This window comes from Zonotrichia leucophrys, chromosome 2 (assembly GCF_028769735.1).
Source record: "Zonotrichia leucophrys gambelii isolate GWCS_2022_RI chromosome 2, RI_Zleu_2.0, whole genome shotgun sequence".
In the NCBI taxonomy this organism is placed as follows: domain Eukaryota; kingdom Metazoa; phylum Chordata; class Aves; order Passeriformes; family Passerellidae; genus Zonotrichia; species Zonotrichia leucophrys.
Genome location: NC_088171.1, coordinates 28,391,806 through 28,410,852, shown reverse-complemented (window position 1 = coordinate 28,410,852; position 19,047 = coordinate 28,391,806). Strand labels below are relative to the sequence as shown.

The 19,047-nt window shown below is 35.8% G+C and overlaps 1 protein-coding gene across 1 annotated transcript in view; it reads left to right on the top strand.

Annotated features, from left to right (window-relative positions):
- The window catches only part of THSD7A (thrombospondin type 1 domain containing 7A), a 264,860-nt gene that overhangs the window by 25,794 nt on the left and 220,019 nt on the right, over positions 1 to 19,047 (top strand). The window contains exon 3 of the mRNA XM_064704399.1: positions 15,084 to 15,217. The gene's annotated coding sequence lies outside the window, so the exon portion shown is untranslated. The remainder of the gene's footprint in view (positions 1 to 15,083; positions 15,218 to 19,047) is intronic.

Sequence of the window (19,047 nt, the reverse complement as noted above, 5' to 3'; positions counted from 1 at the left end):
CTAGGCAGTGTGAATAGCCTTCATGAGCCAAACTGTATTTCCATGGTCATTCACTCAGCTCCAGTGCACTCAGCAGGACTGCAGGGGTGCAGTAGAGATCAGAATTTGTTTCGTGTGCTCTATTAGCATATATTCTTTCACTGAGAATAGTAGCCTATTATATTATCCATTCCTTTCATGAAATCACAAGGATGTGTGTAATGGAAATGATCATTATGGGTTATTTTTTCATGCCTGGTGAATTGTTTATAAAGTGCTTTGTGTACCCAACAAAAACCCCTCTCACTGGGAGAATTGATTTGGGTGAGTATGCTGATTCTGAGGCCAGAGTAAGACTGTATGCTCATACTAAGCACTTAATTTTTAAAAGAAATTCCAATAAAGTATGTAATCTAGGCTGAAGATGTGAGTAATACCAGATACCCACCATAACTGGAGAAAATTGCTAAGGGCAAAATTCTGTAGGGTAAAATGGGGCAATAAGCTTTTCTAAGCTTTCCCTAGGGAGAGGAAAAAGATGATGTTTGCCCTAAATTTACATATTCTGAGAAAGAAAAAATCCATTTTAATTTCTTCCTATTAAATCTAATGTAACTTTTCCAATACCTGTTTGGAACCTCTGCTCTTGGAATTTGCAGTTTATTAAGAAACCGTAAACACTGCAGAGGCACTGGATATGGTAGCACTCTGTCACCCAAAGTTAAAAGTACTCATCGGAGTGTCTTAGGCTTCTTTTGTGCTAACACTTGAGCTGTGTGAGTTTTGATGTAAATATCTGGTTTTGTATGGTTTACTAGTGTTCCACACACCCTTGCTTTATGTAGAATTTCTTGTAGAAGATCCTAACATATTTTGTTAAACAAAATGTGACTGTTCTGTATGTAAGAAGAATGTGAAAATGAGAATGGGTGTTAAAACTATTCATACAGAAACCTAATCTGAATGCATGTTGTGTGAGAGAGTTGTGCAGTGGTTTCCCTGCTTTCTGAGAGGTAATTACCATGGCAGTTTGTTGTTAGAACACTTAGAATGAGTGTATGAAGTCATCATTGAGAGACTTAAAAAAACTCCTGTTAAAGCAAGTGAAGGTTTGTTGAAGGAGACAATCTGCAGGAATGATTCCAGTGTCAACAAGACCTATTTGGTATCAGATTTTTCTCTGTGCACCATGGCTGTGGAATGAAACCCTCCGTGGGTTTCAGGGACCTTGGCCAGCAGTTCCATACAAGAGAGCTGAGCTGTGTTGCAAGTGGTTTGACAGTGTGTCTTTGTTGTAGAAAACAAGACCACATTATTGCCTGAAATGGGTGATAGATGTTGAAAGCTTTGTCGTACTCAGGTCTTGATTCAGAAGCAGTTTTGAAAAAATAGTATTTATAATTCCTGTTTAAAGCTTATGAGGTTATTTTTATGGCTATTAGAGTGTTTTGTTCAAGGTGATGTTTTGTGACAGCCAAAAACATTTTTAATTTAAGGTTTGATTTTTAGATATGTTCATAGAGTAAGGGGCATCCTCTTTCAGCTTGGTGCACTCATAGATGTCAAGAAATTAGAGCTAGAGGAACATCTATGCTTGCTTTCAAATTTACCAGTGATTCAAACACTTTCTTTAGTGATAAGCCTTCTGCTTTTGTCCAGAGGACTTGTATCCATAGTTCTGATTGCATAGACCAGGGGAAAAATATTTTCTGACTTTGTGGAAGCATTCTGCAGCATAAAATACTACACTTAAAGAGGTTAGCTGATTGTAGTTGGGATAGTCATTCCTGCTCATTCCTCTAGTGAATATTCAGCATTGCCTTACAAAACTGGCCAGATCTCCTTGAGCAAGGTCTCAGGTGAATGACTCTGAATTTTGATCCCTGCTGCTCCAGGGGAATACAACTCTTACTGGAACTTGTACAACACAACCTGTTTTGTTTGTGCAGTTGATTCTGAATGTTAATGCCAAGATTTTAATGGATTAGAAGCTTCCAGGGAGGCATTAATGTTTTGTGACAGGAAATTTTTTTACTGAAGATGGCCTTATTTTAGGAGATGTTAGGTAGGTGCTTCAGCACATGTTCCAAGTTGCCCTTTGTTTTACTGTCCGTCATCTTTGGAGTAATTTGTAAAAAGCTTTATGGACTTCCTTCCTCTAGAGGAAAGAGTGGAGAGTAAAATAATTTGTTGTCTGTAGGAGGCCCTAAATTGTGTTTCCCTTCCAGAATAGTGATAGTCTTGGGATGGAAGATGAGTTAAAATATTTAACATGTTCTACATGATACAGAAGGAAATGCTTATGCAAATGCCATGAAATAGTATTAATTATTAAAACTAAGGTATATGATGAACTGGTCATGCATAGAACTTACTTCAGGCTTTATTATTTGAAGTAGCTGAATGTCTTCATTATATCCAGAAGTGTTGCACATAATTAATTTTCTTTTTTTTTTTTTTTTTTTAACTCTTGCATTTAATCAAGCAATTCTTTGCTGAGACAGTGGTCAAACACTGGAACAGCCTTTGTAGAGAAATAACATGACACACAACAGTATTTATTAGGCATTTCAAAAATGCCCTTAAAATCATATTTTGCTTGATCAGCCCTGAAGTGGTCAGGCAGTTGGACCAGATTAGCACTGTATGTCCCTTCCAGGTGAAGTAATGTATTCTATTCAAACATGAGCTGTGAGTTGGGTCTGCACTGAAAGTGTAAATTATGTCTTCGTACTGATGTACCTGCCATACTCCAGAGGGTCTGGAAGTGCATTCCTTCTGAAGTGTAGCTGAACACTGTCTGCCTGATAGCACTGAGAGAAGGCGGCCCCTTGGAATTGTGTAACTTTCCCTAGAAAGTGGACAAACAAAACACTTGGTTACAAATAAAACTGAGGGAAAAAATGTTCAAAGAGGATAAAAACAGGGCCATGAGAATGAGACACCTTTTGGGAGACACTTTGGCCAGTCTTGTGTAGAGTTGTGGGGTTCTTTTTTCCAGATAGAGGCTAAACTCTATTTAAATAAGCAAAGCAAAGGTAAAAATTATATATGGGTGAAACTTTCCATTTTATCTCTGTATGTACACATCTGTATTTACCAGCATTAGTTCCTCTGCATCTGTAATGAAATTTTTGTCTGAAATTCCTGACATTTGGCACCTTAGATGGAGAAGTAGTTTAGAATTCCAGGTTCTTCTACTTTTGCAAAGAAGTTCATGTGCTCAGTATTTTCAGCCTGTCCAGAACATGCTGAAGTGTGTGTTAGATTTCTCTTCAGTGAAGCAGAAATGACTGTCTCTAGGAATGCTGCAATGAGAGGAATGTGTTGGGTGTGGGACTTGTTGCACTCCGTGGTGGGTGTATGTTGTGAGTCCCAATCATGCTTCAGAAGGGCTTTTCTTATGAACCTGGATAACACACGGTCTAATTCTACTGAAGAGTTGTTCTGGTTTTTATTTTTCTCAGGAGTAGTGTATTACAAGGACATAAAGCAGGATTTTGTCATTATCTACACCTTTGCTAGCTTCATTCAGCTCCAGAAATGAGGAAGTTAGACCTTAAAAAAAGAAATGTCCTTGTAATGTCTTTCTACGTCATTTTGCTTTCGTCAGTGAAAACATGCACTGCTGTGTTATTATTTGGCCTGAGCATTTGCACAGATTATATGGTGCTGTCACAATTTTTACTAACTTCAACAATTTTTTTCTTTTTATAGAAGAATAGAACCAAATGACCCTTGACCCACAATTTTTGGTCATTGTTTTATTTTGCACGTCCCACACATTAGTCAGCTTCCAGATGTCCGTCAAATTCTTGTGGTCTTTTGCTGAGCCACACATTGAAAAGGGTTTCATGTTTTACTTACTTGGATAATAGAATATAACGCTATATGAAGTTTCATGATTTTTAAAAATAGAACTTCTGCAAGCTCAGCTATCATCTGGATTTACATTCACTTAGATACAAAAGTATACACCAAAAATGTGGAGAATAGTGTGGTAAATTGAGAGAATTAAAAAGCCTTATATTCAAATGCTTGTCTGTAAATGGGATTGTAGGGTTTTTTTTTCTTTGCAGTTTTAAAATTAATTTTATTTTTTTAATTGAAGAAATAGCTCATTTATTTTGTATGCTGTTTCCTTGGAGTCTGGCTGAATGAGAGTCTTTAAACGGTTTAAAATGCTTTATTATAGTCATCTCTGCTACTCTCTCCAGTGATATTTAGGATGAAGTGCAGTTGTGCTTTTAAAGAAGGTAGCATGTTTCCAGCACAATGAAGCAGAAACAAAGAATGCTTAAGTTAAAGCATTTAAATTAAAGTTTTTCAATGCCAATAGATTTTTTCAGCAATAATCATTAAATAAATAGTCAATAAACAAGGCATAGCAATATGCAGGCCTTCAAATAAAAAAATGACGGCATGTAGAAAAAATGATTAAAGAATATGGGAAAATACAATCAGTTTGTAGTGAACCAACACTATGGCTTTGACTGCTTACTTAAAAGTTGGGATTTTTTTTTAAATTATGTATGCATAGTTAAAGTTTGGAGGTGTTCTATTTTGTGCATGGGAAGGAGATGAGTTGGGGAAAAGGACAAGGGATTTTTTTCTATTTTTAAAATCTGCATCCATCAGTTAAAAGCATGAAACATTCTGCAGTGTCTGTAATTTTAAAGTAATGTGTCTGCATTTTTTTTCCTTCAAGAAAACTTGGGAATTTTATGTATATGAATAGAACTTCTCTGCCCAGCACTGTTCTAGAATGGATTTCAGTTCTTGATATTTTAGACACAAATGCGTTTAATTGGAATTGCCCATGAGAATACTTACAGATCATAAATTTCTCTCTTAGAATTGGTTGATTCTTTTTTTATCATTTCAGTGCTATATCCCTACTCTGCTTCTGCAGACCAAAGAGTTCCTCCAGCTCCTGACAGATTTCTGGGCATTTACAGCTCTTGGTCCTTCCTGTGTGGCATAAATGACTTTGTATAACTTGTGTATCTTTACCATTTTCAGTCATAGCCCTTGGTCTTTTGCAGATTTTTTTTTTTTTTTTTTTTTTTTTTTTTACTTCTTAATGTGTAATTTACATGGAAAGGATGTTTAAATAGACTTAATGACCTTGATATTTCCCTGCACACTGAGGTTTGCCCGTTTTTCTTTCTATCTTCATCTCTATTTATACCTTCTATCAAATATTTTTTAGGCTTTTGTTATTCCCTTTCCTGGCAAATTTACTTTGTTATTTCAATTTTAATGTTTTAAAATGTTTCCTCTGGAGATAAGTATTGTGTACCACTTCTGTAGAAAAGAATAACCATATAATGATCTTGCATATCTGAAATCAGATAACCTCAGACAGCTTAAAAATGGGATTTAAACTTTTTTTATTCACTGGTTTTAGGCTTTATTTTCCTTTGTATTTGAATGTTCAGATTCATTTGCATTCATGGTTATCAAGTTTAACCAGATAAAGAATGCTTTTCTCAGCTTACAAGGATATATTTGACTTATCTTTACTAATCTCAAGTCTCATTTGTCTTCAAGTCTCCAGACATCATGATCTTTATTGTAAATTCTTTCTTACTTATTTTAGCAGAGTTAGCATATAAAAAAAGTAGCTGCAGGCTTGTCCTGAAACAGCAATGACATTGGTTTCCCAGAACCACTGTGAAGCTGTAGGGATCTGCCTGTAGGGAGCCATGTATCTCTCTGCCTTAATCCTTTATTAAGATCAAATGGGGCAAGGACTTCACTCAGTATTAATACTCTTACTTTTTGAGCCAGAAACTCTCCATTGTATCACTGTAATAATTTTACTGAGGGTTCCTGACTGATTGCAGCCCAGAGGCCATCCCATGCTATGCAATGATTATATGCTTTCTGTAAATCTGCTCCGAAGTCTGATCTGATTTCTTTCCTCTCTTTCATTTTCAGCCATGTGATTTGAAATACTTGAAACATGGTGGGCCAGCCTTTGCTTATTTCCTCCCTTATTTAAAAATAATTAGGCGGGAAAGACATTAATGATGTTAATAGCCTGGGATTTTGAAAAGAATGCTGCACTGGAATGGAAATTGTTCTTTCCCTTAGCTTCTTACATTAAAAAAACAAAAGCAAAACAAAAAAAAAGATTTTTAAGTAAACCAGATTGCTAAGACAGTAATGTTTACACATTACCAAAACAGAGAATTCTGTAATTCTTCAGTTTTCGACTTCTTTGTAGTTTAGAAAGGAGCAAGAACTGTAACAGTCAAGAGTTAAGGTTTCAGCAAAACACATCATCTTGAAGACATTAGAAAAGAAACCTCAAGCAAGTGAAAAAAGGACTGATGTAGGCTCTCTTCCTTGTATTTTGCTTCTTGCCAAAATCCTGTAGGTTTGTGCTTACCCAGTTAGACTCAGCACAATGAGTCCTGTTTGCCTTTGCTGCAGCAGAGTGGATTTCAGGCAGGCATCCCGAGCCTCCACACCACCTCTTTCTTGGTGAGCACTGGGGATCCTCCCTTGGGTCTTGCTTGGTCTGATGGAAGGGTGAGTGGGGACCATCACTAGAAGAGATGTTTGGGTACAAGAATGCTGGTTTACAAATCTATAATAATAGCTATGTGATAAAAGTACTAGAACTACTAGTTCTTTTAGCATTAACTGAACAGTAATTCATCTCCTTATCAGCTACAGGACACATTTTGAGTTTGGTCAGTGCGAGCTGAAATTTTCTGAGATCCATGCTTTCTCTGTTTCCACATAAAAAGAAAATAGCTAGAAGAGGCTGTTTGAGAATGTTCATTTTGTCTAACCAAGGGTAGCATGGTTTGATTGTAGCTTTCTTTTTTGATTATTTGTATTTTCAGAGGTTATGCCACTGGACATCATATGGTAATATTCTTCCTCATCGTCTACAAGTTTCTTAAAAATATTTTAATGTCCTTCTTGATTAGATTCTGTTATTGGATTTAGGTTTAAAGTGCAGTCCCATACTTGCAGCCTACCTAAGTCAGAATGCCTTTGCAAAATCTGTATGTAAATATTGCTAGTTCTTTCAGAATTGATAACGTGTCTTATTATCTTTCATAAGGAGTGATCTGGTTTTGTTGCCTGCAGAACTGGTGTGCATCACTGAGTTAGCATAAGCACCACTTATAGCTGGAGGAGACAAAGAGGCACTTCAAGGTGTCTTCATTTTTATTCTAGATGTCTGCTTCCAGGGTGACTGGCCTTGTTCATAAACTGCATTGCCTGGGAGGCTGTCTTAGATATCTACCTTATATCTGCTTTTAAATAGATTCTTTTTTGTATGATAAAAGGTTAATCTGTAGACAGGAGTGTTCAGAGACTGCAGCCTTCACTTGACAGTTTTAAAATTTAGGGGAGCCCATAGCATGAGTGCTTGGTTTATATTAGATCCAGCCTTATCCCAGGAAATAGGGAGATTATAGAGCAAAGAATACCAAGTACTTTCCAAGATGCTGGAATATAAATGTCCTGATAAGAATGTATGGGTGAGAAAGATTAATGCTGGGGGGGGTAAATCTTTTCACAGAAGCTTGACATTTAAACCTGATCTACCAGAGAACCAGTCATGGATATAAAATCCAAATGTCACTCTTGTGCTTGTGGGTTTGTTTCTTTATGTTGTGAATACCCAAAGCTGTAAAATATGTAATCAAATTTACTACAGCAGTAAAGTTTAGTGTTTTTATTTTTTTTTTCAAAGTAAGGAAATCATTGTAGTGACTACTGAATTGTGACTGTCAAAATCAGGAATCAAATTAATGCAGGTGGAATGCACTTTCTGGAATCAATTCTGGAACTTTACATTGCTCTTTTTTGGATTTGCATGGTTAAGGCAGAATATGTATCAGTCTGGTTTATACAAGTCTTATACAAGCCTGGGTATCTGTGGGGTTTTTTGATATTTTGGTTTTCTTTTTTATCACAATGTACCAATATATTCCAATTTTTTCTTTACTATCGGTGTGATTATAGAAAGCAGTGAGTACTACTCATTTCTCATGTGTGATTTACAGTACTTTCTTTATCAAAAATGGCATAAATTGAAAACCTTTAGGGAAATCATTGAGAAGTCTTATTCTTTATCTCCCTGGAACTGCAGTACAACTTGCTGGAGTCCAGGATTCCCAGCCACCGCTGACACCTAATACCATGCAAAAGCCAAAGCTGAGGCCAACAGGTTGACCAAATTATAATGCTACCCACAGTGTCTTGCTTGCTTGCTAGTAATTCCCAAACCTGAATATCTATGCATAGTTTGTGTTAGGTAATAAGAATATTAATCTGTAAATGAACCACTGAGATGCAAATATAATGTGCTGAATAAATATCAATTATTATTCATTAAAATGCAAATGCAGATAGGCACTTTAGAGACAGTTTAGGTTGTCAAAATAAATGAAATAAAAGTCAGGACATCAGTAATTAGATACTTACAAGCGGTGTGTAGTATTTTACTACAATTGCTGGACCAAGACAATGTAAAGCTTCCTTTCCTTCAGCTTTGTGCTGCAGCCTCACAACCACTTTTTTTCTCTTATGACTCTAAAGTATTCACGTACTGCAGCTCATACTTAAATTTTATTAGATGTATTCTAAAGATAAATCTTCCTGTGGCAGTAAATTTTAGCTGTATTCCTTCCACTCACCTTAATGGATTCTGCAGTTGAATCCCTGTGTGCCCTGTGAAAAACCCCTAATCTCAGTTTACAGAACAGCGTGAATGGGAATATTTATTTTAGCACTTGATGAGCATGTTTTCTAGGCTTACACGGGTTTTATACTTTCAGTTCAGTACACAAGTAAACCATTAAGCCATCTACACACAGATGTCAGTCAAGTAAGTTAAAACAATGACAATAAAATGTTGTGAATTTTTCTTTTGAATGATATGAAGGGCTTGTTACAGTAAGCACTTGTAAGGGTTTTGCTCAATTAAAGAGGATTTGTGGACACTGTTTTGTGTTTAAGGTGCTATCACAAATTGTGAACAACAAAGTTTGGGACTTTTGTGACATGGACACAACTGTAATATATTGTTGCTAACTTTTACACACCCTTTGAGGTTATAAATTTGCAGTAATCTACCAATGGCTGCATAATAACAGAGATTGCACTCTGATAACAGGGCTGTTATGGATTCATTAAGCCATATATGTGTGTATGTGTACTCCTGCATCATTGATGCTAAGTACAGTCCCATGTCAGCATTTAACCCTTCATTGTCTTGTGAGTTAAAGCAAGTAACATGAAAGTAATTTTATGTGATGTTAGTTAGTGATCTGTTCAATCCCTTGAATCTAGATGGGAATAGGATCCAAATATAAATGGAATATTGGTACTCTATCTACTAATAACCATATCCTAAAGCAAATTAGTTTAGAAACTATTGAGAACATGACTTTGTTTTAAAACGAATGTATTTTTTTAATGAGTTCAAGTGATAGATTTTCATAGTCTATTGAAGAATTTCTTGTGGTCTTTTCAAGGAACAGTATTGTTAAATTTGATCAAGTAAGAGCCTCTTCTAGGTGTTATGAAATAAAGTCTATATAAGAATTAATTGCCTTTTAGTAATTTCTGTTTGCACTATGATAGCACTAAAATGGGAGATTATTTTAATGTCATTAGAATTAATTAACATATATTTGGCAAATATCAATTTTTATCAAAGTCCTTAGCAAATTCCAAATTACATTCAAGTTGCCCTGCTGTGAGTGTATTTTTCAGAGGGCAGTATCCAAGATTTTTCTGTTTGTGTCAATCCCTGAAGCATAATGTGAAAGAGCCATAAAATCCCATGGGAATTGTTTTGCTGTTTCCTGAAGCCAGGCATTCAGTGGAATCAAAACCAGATATAAAGTAGATGAGATAGTGATCTGGAATTGTAATGATGTGAGGAAATGAAAAGGTACAAGAATTAAGTATTTCATAGCATTATTCTGGTTAAGTACAGGAAAGGAAGAGGAAAAGGAGAGTTGCAATAAAATGCTCTGTGTAAACACTGAAGCAGGAGTTGGATGAGTGCCCTCTTCCTTTATCTATGTGGACCCTTAAAGTAACTGGGATGGTGGTGTTTGTAAATTTTCATACTGATGTGACTCACTGTTTGCATCTCTGCCTGCTATAAATGCCCTGAAATACTAAAAAAGATGGCAGATCTCCTTTTCATATGGGGGAATATTTTGCTTGTTTTCCTTAAAGGGCACAGTGTGCTGTAAATGATAGCAATTAAATTCTCTGCATAGTGGTAGGAATGAAATAATAACACTCATGAAGGCTAGAAATAAAACACCCTGTCCCCTCCTCTTATGAAGAACACAGAACATGGATAAAACTTCATTTCTTCCCTTGAGTTTACTTCCAGTAGTTGCAAAAGGACCTAGAAATACTTGTAACATATCATTGACTGTATATTGCCTTTTTACTCATTCATCTAACACCTTAATCCATCTGCCATGCTGTTATCTCTCCCTGTTCAGATGAACTTGTTTCTCTAAAAAATAGAGGATTTTATAATGGATTTTTTAAAATTTCTATTATTTTTCATTTTTATGTCATTTAAAGATGCTTAGGCATGGCAAACAGTAATGTCCCTATTAGGGCTGCTTGGGCCTAAGGAGTCTCACACAGTGTTAATAAATCTAAAGAAAACCTTCCAGTGACAAAAGTGTTTATAGCTGTGGTGGGGATTCTGTGATTTAAATTTATTCATTTGATGTAAGCCTTGCTGGCAAATTGCTATTTCTGAGCTTATTATTATTCTGTTCTGATATACGTGTGTGTGTTATGATATAAATTACTTTTGCAGATGGGAATATTAGATACAAATAGTATATACACATAGTAAATGTCAAAAGACACAAAAGGAAAAGAGCCAAAGTGAATTTGGACTCCTTACATGTCTGAGACACAATTTCAAGACAGATTAACATATGCAAAATTGAGATGAAGAGCTGTCTTCATACTTCAGCTTGGGTTTAATTACACAAATGATTCTTCTGATGAGCTGGTTGGGTGTATAGCAGATAACTTAGAGAGGAGGTTCCCAAAGGCTTGGAAACTTCTCACAGAGTATTCCCAAGTGTAATGAAAAAGATCACCAACTCTGTTACCCCCAAAAGAGGAAAAGGAGAAAGGGAGCTGTTGAAAATGTTCTCTGTGTGTGTGTCAGCATGCTCTGGGCGTATTTTACCTCAGAAAATTAGGATTTCTGTCAAGAGGGGTTAGTTAAAATGAGTTGCTTGAGCTGTATGTATTCATACAGTGCAACTCTATGGAAGATGAAAACACTAGATATAATTCAGGACTATTTAATGGATCTACATAATGGTTACAGAATGCAACAGTGTGCCATTGATGTTATTGCTGAAGTAACAGTTGTAATGGATCAAAGTATTTTTGTAAATAAATATTTTCAAAACTGTAGTGTACATTGATGGGAAAAAAAACTGTATGGAAAAGAACTACCCAGCATTTATTGTGAAAATTAACATTAATCAAACAAATATTGAAAGACTATGTTCTGATTGAAAATGAGGTTTATCAAATGATGATTGAATAAAAGAAAAAGCAAACCAGAATGAGTAAAAATAGTGTTGAAATTAGTTTTGCAGTCCATCAGCTGTCAGAAAAATACTGTAAGGTATTACTTTGTTTTTTACAGGTATTTTCATATATCACAAAGTTAGCAAGCACAACTAAAACAAAACTATTACTTATGAAAAGCTGTACCTTTTGGAAAGAAATATATCCTGTTGTGAACTGGAGGTCAACACATCAAGGCTACTTTAAAGTTAGTGGAAAGTCCATGTTTTCTGAGTTTATATATTTTAGTAATTGCAACTATCACAATAATAAAAATTGTCTCTTTTTAAAGTCTAAAACATTCATATTAACTGATAAACTTCAGTGTGTTAGAATAGTAAACTGGGATATTCTGGCATTCTAGTTTTAATAGTGATATATCTGTTTGTAAGTCAACAGGATTCATATGATATTTATAAGTTTTGGATGCTGTATTAGTGTCATGGTGTTTTATTGTGCAATCTGTTGCAGATTCTTATAAATGACAGCAAATGACAGCCCTTCACTGGTTATGCATTTCTTCTGAATGCTGTTAGTGACACCACTCTTTATTAATGGAAGGCTCAGAACTAGTTTTGTTTTTTTTTTAAAGTAAAACTCAATTATGTGGCAGAAGGTGGGAGAAATCTACATCAACTGTTTGTTACATTAAATCATTGGGGCTGTATTTAAGTCACAAGGGCTGGAATTGAGCCACAGGAACATGTGTCCTTCTGCTTTTTCAAATGATATGTCACATTTTTAAATAGTGTTGTTGTCTGAGATTTAATAGACCTAATTGGCCTTACATATGAACTCTGAAGAATTTCAACTTTGAACTTAGGAAGGGAAAAGAATCTGAACTTTGTCTTGTTGATAATTATTTCCCATGTATCAAATAGAAAAAACGATAAAGAATTACAGTTACTGAATGTGAGCTGTATCTTATTTCTCAAATGTAGATTCATTTATTTTGAAATGTCAAGAACAGAGAAACCACCCTCTAGCAGGAACTTGTTTGTGTGGTATGGGCTTGTCAGCATTTTATTATAATTCCGTTCTTCAGGCTATAAAAATTTGCTTTAAGCCAAAAGCTGGATGTGAAATATTAACCTTTTGATAAACTTGGTTTATCAAATTTGGCTGAATTTGGCTTCATTTTGAGTAGTTCAAAGGTTCAACCAAAAAGGAAGTTTGTTTTTTTGACCAAAATTTGACCAAAAAATGCACATTTGTTGTGTGCATTACTCAAATTATTGCTTGTGTGTAACTGGCTCTTTCGTGCTGCTTATGTGAAGCTCTTGGAGTGTTTACTTTATATGGTTGCCATTTCTATGGATGGAAAATAAACACTCATATATGGATGAGATATCTCCTAAACTAACTCATCTCAGTTAGACTTCCTTTTGCTCCAGCTTGGTCTAAAATTCCCTGAAATAGAGTAAATGTGTGTTACAGCTTAAACCTGATGGGCTGCTCACTCCTTCTCCAGTGGGATGGGAGAGAGAATCAGAGGGGTAAGAATGAGACAATTCATGGATTGAAATAAAGACAGTTGAATAGGTAAAGCAAAAGTGTTATGCAGAAGCAAAGCAAAACAAGGACTGCATTCACCCCTTCCCCTGGGCAGGCAGGTGTTGAGCCATGTCCAGGAGAGCTGGGCTCCATCATGTTTGACCTTTCCTTGGGAAGAAAAGTGCCAGCACTCCAAAAGTCCCTTCCTGCCTTCATCCTTCTTCCTCCAGTTTTATATATGGGGCTGAGTGTGGTCCCACATGGTGTGGGATGTTCTTTTGTTCAGTTGGGGTCATCTGTCCCAGCTGTGTCCCCTCCCAATTTCTTGTGCTTCTCCCTGCTGTATGAGCAGGAGAAAAGGCCTTGACTCTCTGTAAGTGCTGCTCAGCAATAACTTAACCTGTCATGTGTTATCAACACTGCTTCAGTAAAAATCCAAACCACAGTCCCATATGAACTAATGAAAGAAAATTAGCTCTATCCCAGCCCAATCACGTCGATTACATAGATAGATTTGCTGCTAAATGAAGGTATCTAACTCATCCTGCTACTGATGTAAAATAAACCACAAAGGATAATTCATTCTGTTTTCCAATGGGCTTCTTGCTGCAAGTCCTCAACTAGGAGGTGGCATACTGATATACAGACCAGCACTGCTTTTGGATAGTACCAGACAGCTCCTTATTTTAAAATTTCCTCATGAGGGAAAAGGGAAACAGTTTTTGGAATGTGAGATTTCAATAAAATGTTCTTATTCACAATTATGATGATGCAAAGGATACAATTGTCTCCTTTTGCTGCCATTCTTTTACAGCAATCAATATGCAACTGTAATATTACAGCTTAAATGTGAAGAGAAGCACTTTATAGAAAAAGATCTGCCTTATGTTAAAACTTCTTTGCCTAAAGTTTTAACTACACATACATTACCTGAGCCTTACTTATCTTTATTGACTTTTAACAAGACAAGCTAAAATAGGGTTAGAAGCTCTCAAATGAGATCAGGTATAATCCTAGAATTTTCTCAGTGTAGGCAAATATGTGCAGCTAGGGGAAAATTCCTGATTGTAGTCCATCTTCTTATATTCAACTTGTTCTATTTTTCTGTGTCCTTAAGATAGAATGGGATGTTAGTTATAGGGCTGAGGATTTCACTGAACTCCACAAAAAAAAAAAAAAGGAATTGGGACATAGAGCAAATGGAGCAGAAGGGCTAACAGTTGCTATTTTTTTCTATTTAGCTGGCATATTTCTCATATTTAAGGAAATTTGGAGCTGTGATTGTATAAATGCAAAGTCATCCTGCCTGTTGGTGCCAATGTTCTGCACTTAGTTTACTGGATTATATTTGTGTTGCTTGGTTGCTGGGCCAATTAATTTGTCAGAAGGTTGGACTTTTTTGGTTTTTAGTAAGCTTCCGTAAAAATTTAATCCACGTCGTTTGGGGTAGTAAGTCGTGACAGGCAAAAGATGGTATATATTTTTTAGTTTTTAAAAATAATTTCAGACTGAAAAGTGTTTTTCAATAGACTTGGAAAGGAATGGGCAAGACTAGGCCATGATTCAGAAGAATGTCCTTTTAAATTAGAACTTTGAGATGGATATAAGTAATGTGCTCAGATAGCATAAATATGAAAAAAATAATGGGAGTAGAAAAGGTCCCAAACAGATGCCTGGCAGCAGTTTTTCACAGAAACAAAAATGTGTGGAATGTCCTAGACATGATTATACAACTGAGAGGTAAACGTTGCACTACTTAGGGAAATTCAAAAGTATCCAGGGGCATGTGGGACACAGTAAACTTTGAAATGTAGAGAACTATTAATGGTATTATATGCTTCAAATATTTTCAAATGTGCTTGGCTATACAGAGATACTGACACTGAATTACCATCACTTTTACATGGTTTAGATCATCACCACCTCTCCTTTAGTGAATCCTCTGGGGAACTCATATGGGTAATTTGTTCAATTTTTGCCTTCTTTTGTCTGCTTATTTATAGGTTGCTTCTGAATTCATTACATGGACGTTTCCCATCCTTATGGTATTGATTTGACATGCTCTGGAATCATGATGGTTGTGAAGTCTCTTCCAGTGGGCTGGCAGTGGAGAATTAATGTTTGGTGTGGCAGAAAGGTGAGTTTAATCTGTGCTACTCACGACTTTCCATGTGGAGCTTGTTTCTTTCCTAAAACCCCTTTGATTCTTCCTACAGCAAATTTGAAATATCTTGAATCACTAGCAATTATCTTTACCTAAGATGTAATTTACAGATAGAGCTGCAATCTGCATGAAGCAGTTCCACAAGTACACTGCTAAAATGGGCATGATTCTTATTTGGATATCAGAGACCTGCAGTTTATCTAAATGAAATGCAGAGAGTTTAAGGTTTATATTTTTGTTCCAGTTATAAATATGTCTGAGTAAAGAAAGTCAGTAAAGTCTCTAGGAAATAATAGTTAACTTGCTACTGTACACTTACAAGTCAGAAATTGATTGTACAATTCATTACAAGTGAACTTATCTGTGGGGAGCATATCTTTGACTTAAAATGTAATTGTAGGTAATGAAATAATGTTGTTCTTTTCATCTGCAGCTTACTTACCTGTATAGTTTGACCATAAATCCTACAATGATCAAAGTTGCAAAGATGCATTTCTGACCAGGATAGGAAAGACTCTTTTCTCTGAAATAGCCTGATTTTTAGTCAATTCATGACCTTTAGAACAAAGCCAGGAGTTTTTTGTGGAGCCACTATTTTAACAGTCAATAGGCTGACTAGGATAACAGTTTTGTGCTAATTATATTTCAGTCTGTCCAAACCTATTTAATCACTTTTACATAGTGGCTTCTAATTTATTTGCTTTTCCACTGAGACAGATCTGACCTCACAGTAAAGTGTACACATTACTTTCATAATCTGAAAGCCACTGGTTTTTTTCCAAATTATTTGGTTTTGTTCAACAGATTTTGGACAAAATTCTATGAAACATGGAAAAATTGTGGGCCAAAAATCCTATGGTAGGCAGATATGACTGGATTGTCTAAAAGTATTAAAAAAAGCTTAAATCCTCTCAAAAATCATCAACAATCTTTTTATATTAACCACATAAAATATGCAGAGCGTATGGTGTAGCTGATGCATTATTGACAGTTAGTTGTCCTAACAGACAGATGTGCTGTCATTCAAAATTTATGCCAGCAAAACCAGTAAAATAGTGCAAACATTAAAATACTTGTCTATTATCCTCCATAAATCATACATCTAACATGCTGTTATGAATATTCTAAAACTTCTGTTAAAAATAAGAAATAAAAATGAAACAAATGTTAGTGGTTGGATGGTAGAAATTGAAGATGAAATAAAGCCAGAATGTTCAGGTATTATCATAAGAAAGGGAGGGAGTACTAGTATTTTTGATTTCTATATACCATATAGAAATAATATAGAAAATAATTGGCACATTATCATAATTGCATTTATGTTCATGATATCAAGGTCAAACAAAATAGTATTAACAGTAGCGGGATGTCATTTTACTGATTCTGGCAGATATTAATTGAGGTTACAATAATTTGGTGGTGCTGAAAAGAGACAGGTGAATATCAAACTCAGAGGACCTTCACTGTATTGCATATTCTTTACCATCTGTTTTGGGAATTCAATATTCAGCCATGGACTGGGAAAGGATGGAAAGTTTTATCTCCTTGTTTTCCATTTCACTTCTTTAAAAATGCTGCTTTCAAGTTAATATTATGATGGCATGTGTATATTTTTAATTTGAACTTAAAAGTTTGCATTTTTATAACAGAAGAACATGTTTTCTATTAAGCTTATATTTTGAAGCACTGAACTTCTAATTATTTATTCTGGTTCAAATAGTATTTCCTTGGTCATTAATGAAAATCATCAATAGTTTCAGCAATAAGTGTTAGCTGTTTCTCTCTCTGGTCTCTGAAATCTTTTGTAATAAGAGGAACCATTTACTTTGCCCTTTTAGTGGTAAAAAAAAGGAAGTAATTTAAAAGATTTGTGTCAGTAGAACATGGAGAGTATTAAATGAGCTTCACATTGGTTCTAAACCCAATAGATATTTAACTGAACAGTATTAATGGATGTTCAAAGGCATTTTGATTAGTTCATGCAACCAGCTCAACTTCCTAATAGAGGAGGCATGGTGATAAATGTGTTAAAAGAACTCTGTTGATTAAGCAGTGTTGCTCTTTTATGCAGTCCCTGGCAATGTAACAGCATAGGAAGTACAAAGTCTAAACTTTACCAGCTGAATCAACACAAGAACATTTTGTTTTGGTTTTATGTAAAACTGTTGTTGTGATAGTTAAAAGATACTGCTTCCTAAGTTCTCCAATATCTCATTTTGCTTTAATTAAATTTTCTACATGTTAAATAAATATTGGATGTAAGTTTGAATTGACAGTAAAGTTAGAAAATCAAACAGTGTGTATGTCTTAAATTAAAAAATCAATGATTGTTTTCTGAGTCCAACTGGCTGATCTGATTTAGCTAAAGCTTCGCAAAAATGTCATCTTGATGGACATATGGAGCTGAAAAACATCATCTGATAATTTGTCAAATGCACATATGTGTTTAAGAAGATCTCAGAACGGGAACAGTTTTTTGCTTAATGAGAGACACTTCAGGCTCATTCCTTGATACATCTGACCTCAGCTGATCTCTCACAACAAAGGGAGCAGCACAAGAGAGGTCAGGGGGCACCCAGCTGCCTTGGGTGTCCCTCACAGCCCCCAGCAGCCACGCAGGGCTGGGCACTGGGCATTTTGGGCTGCTGGAACCAAGGCCATAACAATGTGACTGAACACTTGAGTCTTAGCCCTTAAAAGATGCAGTGGTGTTTGCTGAAGGTGACCTTTTGTCTGAAAATGAATTGCATATGTTACGGTGATAGTAAAACAATGGTTTTCCTATGTTTTGGAAGTTTTCAAATTTTTTCTTTGTGCTGCAGAGCACAATGTCTTCAACAGAGTGTGATCAGTGGCAAATTTATGAAACTGTTTGAATATGGCTATGCTAAATGTTTGGTCTTAATACTGAGAGTTTTTTTTTAAATTGTTTTAATCTTGTGGGTGGTGTGTAAATGAAAGGAAAAGAAATGTTTTATTCAGATCACCCAAGAAAAGTGGGAAAATAACTGAAATAGCTGGATGTTTCTGTTAAAATGTGTCAGTGCTTGGCTAAAATGATGGCACTTAAACAGATTTTGAACCATGAAACAGAAAGCATTTGGGTTCCAGCTGGTAATTAACCCCTACCACTTTTTCCCTGGCCTCAGCTCCTCTGGCAGGGTATGTATTCTGGAGGGAGGACCTAATCTGTCTTTTATCCTCTCTAATTGCTCCTATAATTGGGTGTGTATGTCTATACCCACTGCAGTGGTTGTGGCCCCATCTCCATCTCAGGAAGATGACATTACTGAATCACATCTGCCACACCTGGCACAAGGCTCTCAAGCTTAGAGTGAAAGTGGAATTTTCCTTAATTGTAGTAGGATGTATGGCAAAGGAGAAGAAAGGACATCTAGGGCTTTTGTTGTTCTGTTGATTTATTTTGGTTTTGCCATTTTTGTTTTGTTTGTCTTTATTTTTGTATTTTTCCCAGTTTCTCTTATTTATTCTCTGGGAGCCTGTGGCAGTTGGTGTTGCATTTGCACAGATCTGAGTGACACGACTTTTAGCCATAGGCTGCATCAATTCTCACTGCAAATATCTGATTACCTCCTGACCAGCAGCTAACCCTGCTCTCCAGCTGCTCAGGGAAGGAGGATATCTCCAACCCAGCCATTAATCAGTGTAATCTGTTACTGGCATTCTCACATCAGCCCCGTGCCTTCACCACATTGTCCCTGCTTTTATTCCTGCTTTCCCTCTGCCTGTCAGGGACTGAGACCTGGGAGTCCTCCCAGCTTCCTATTATATTACTTCCCAGT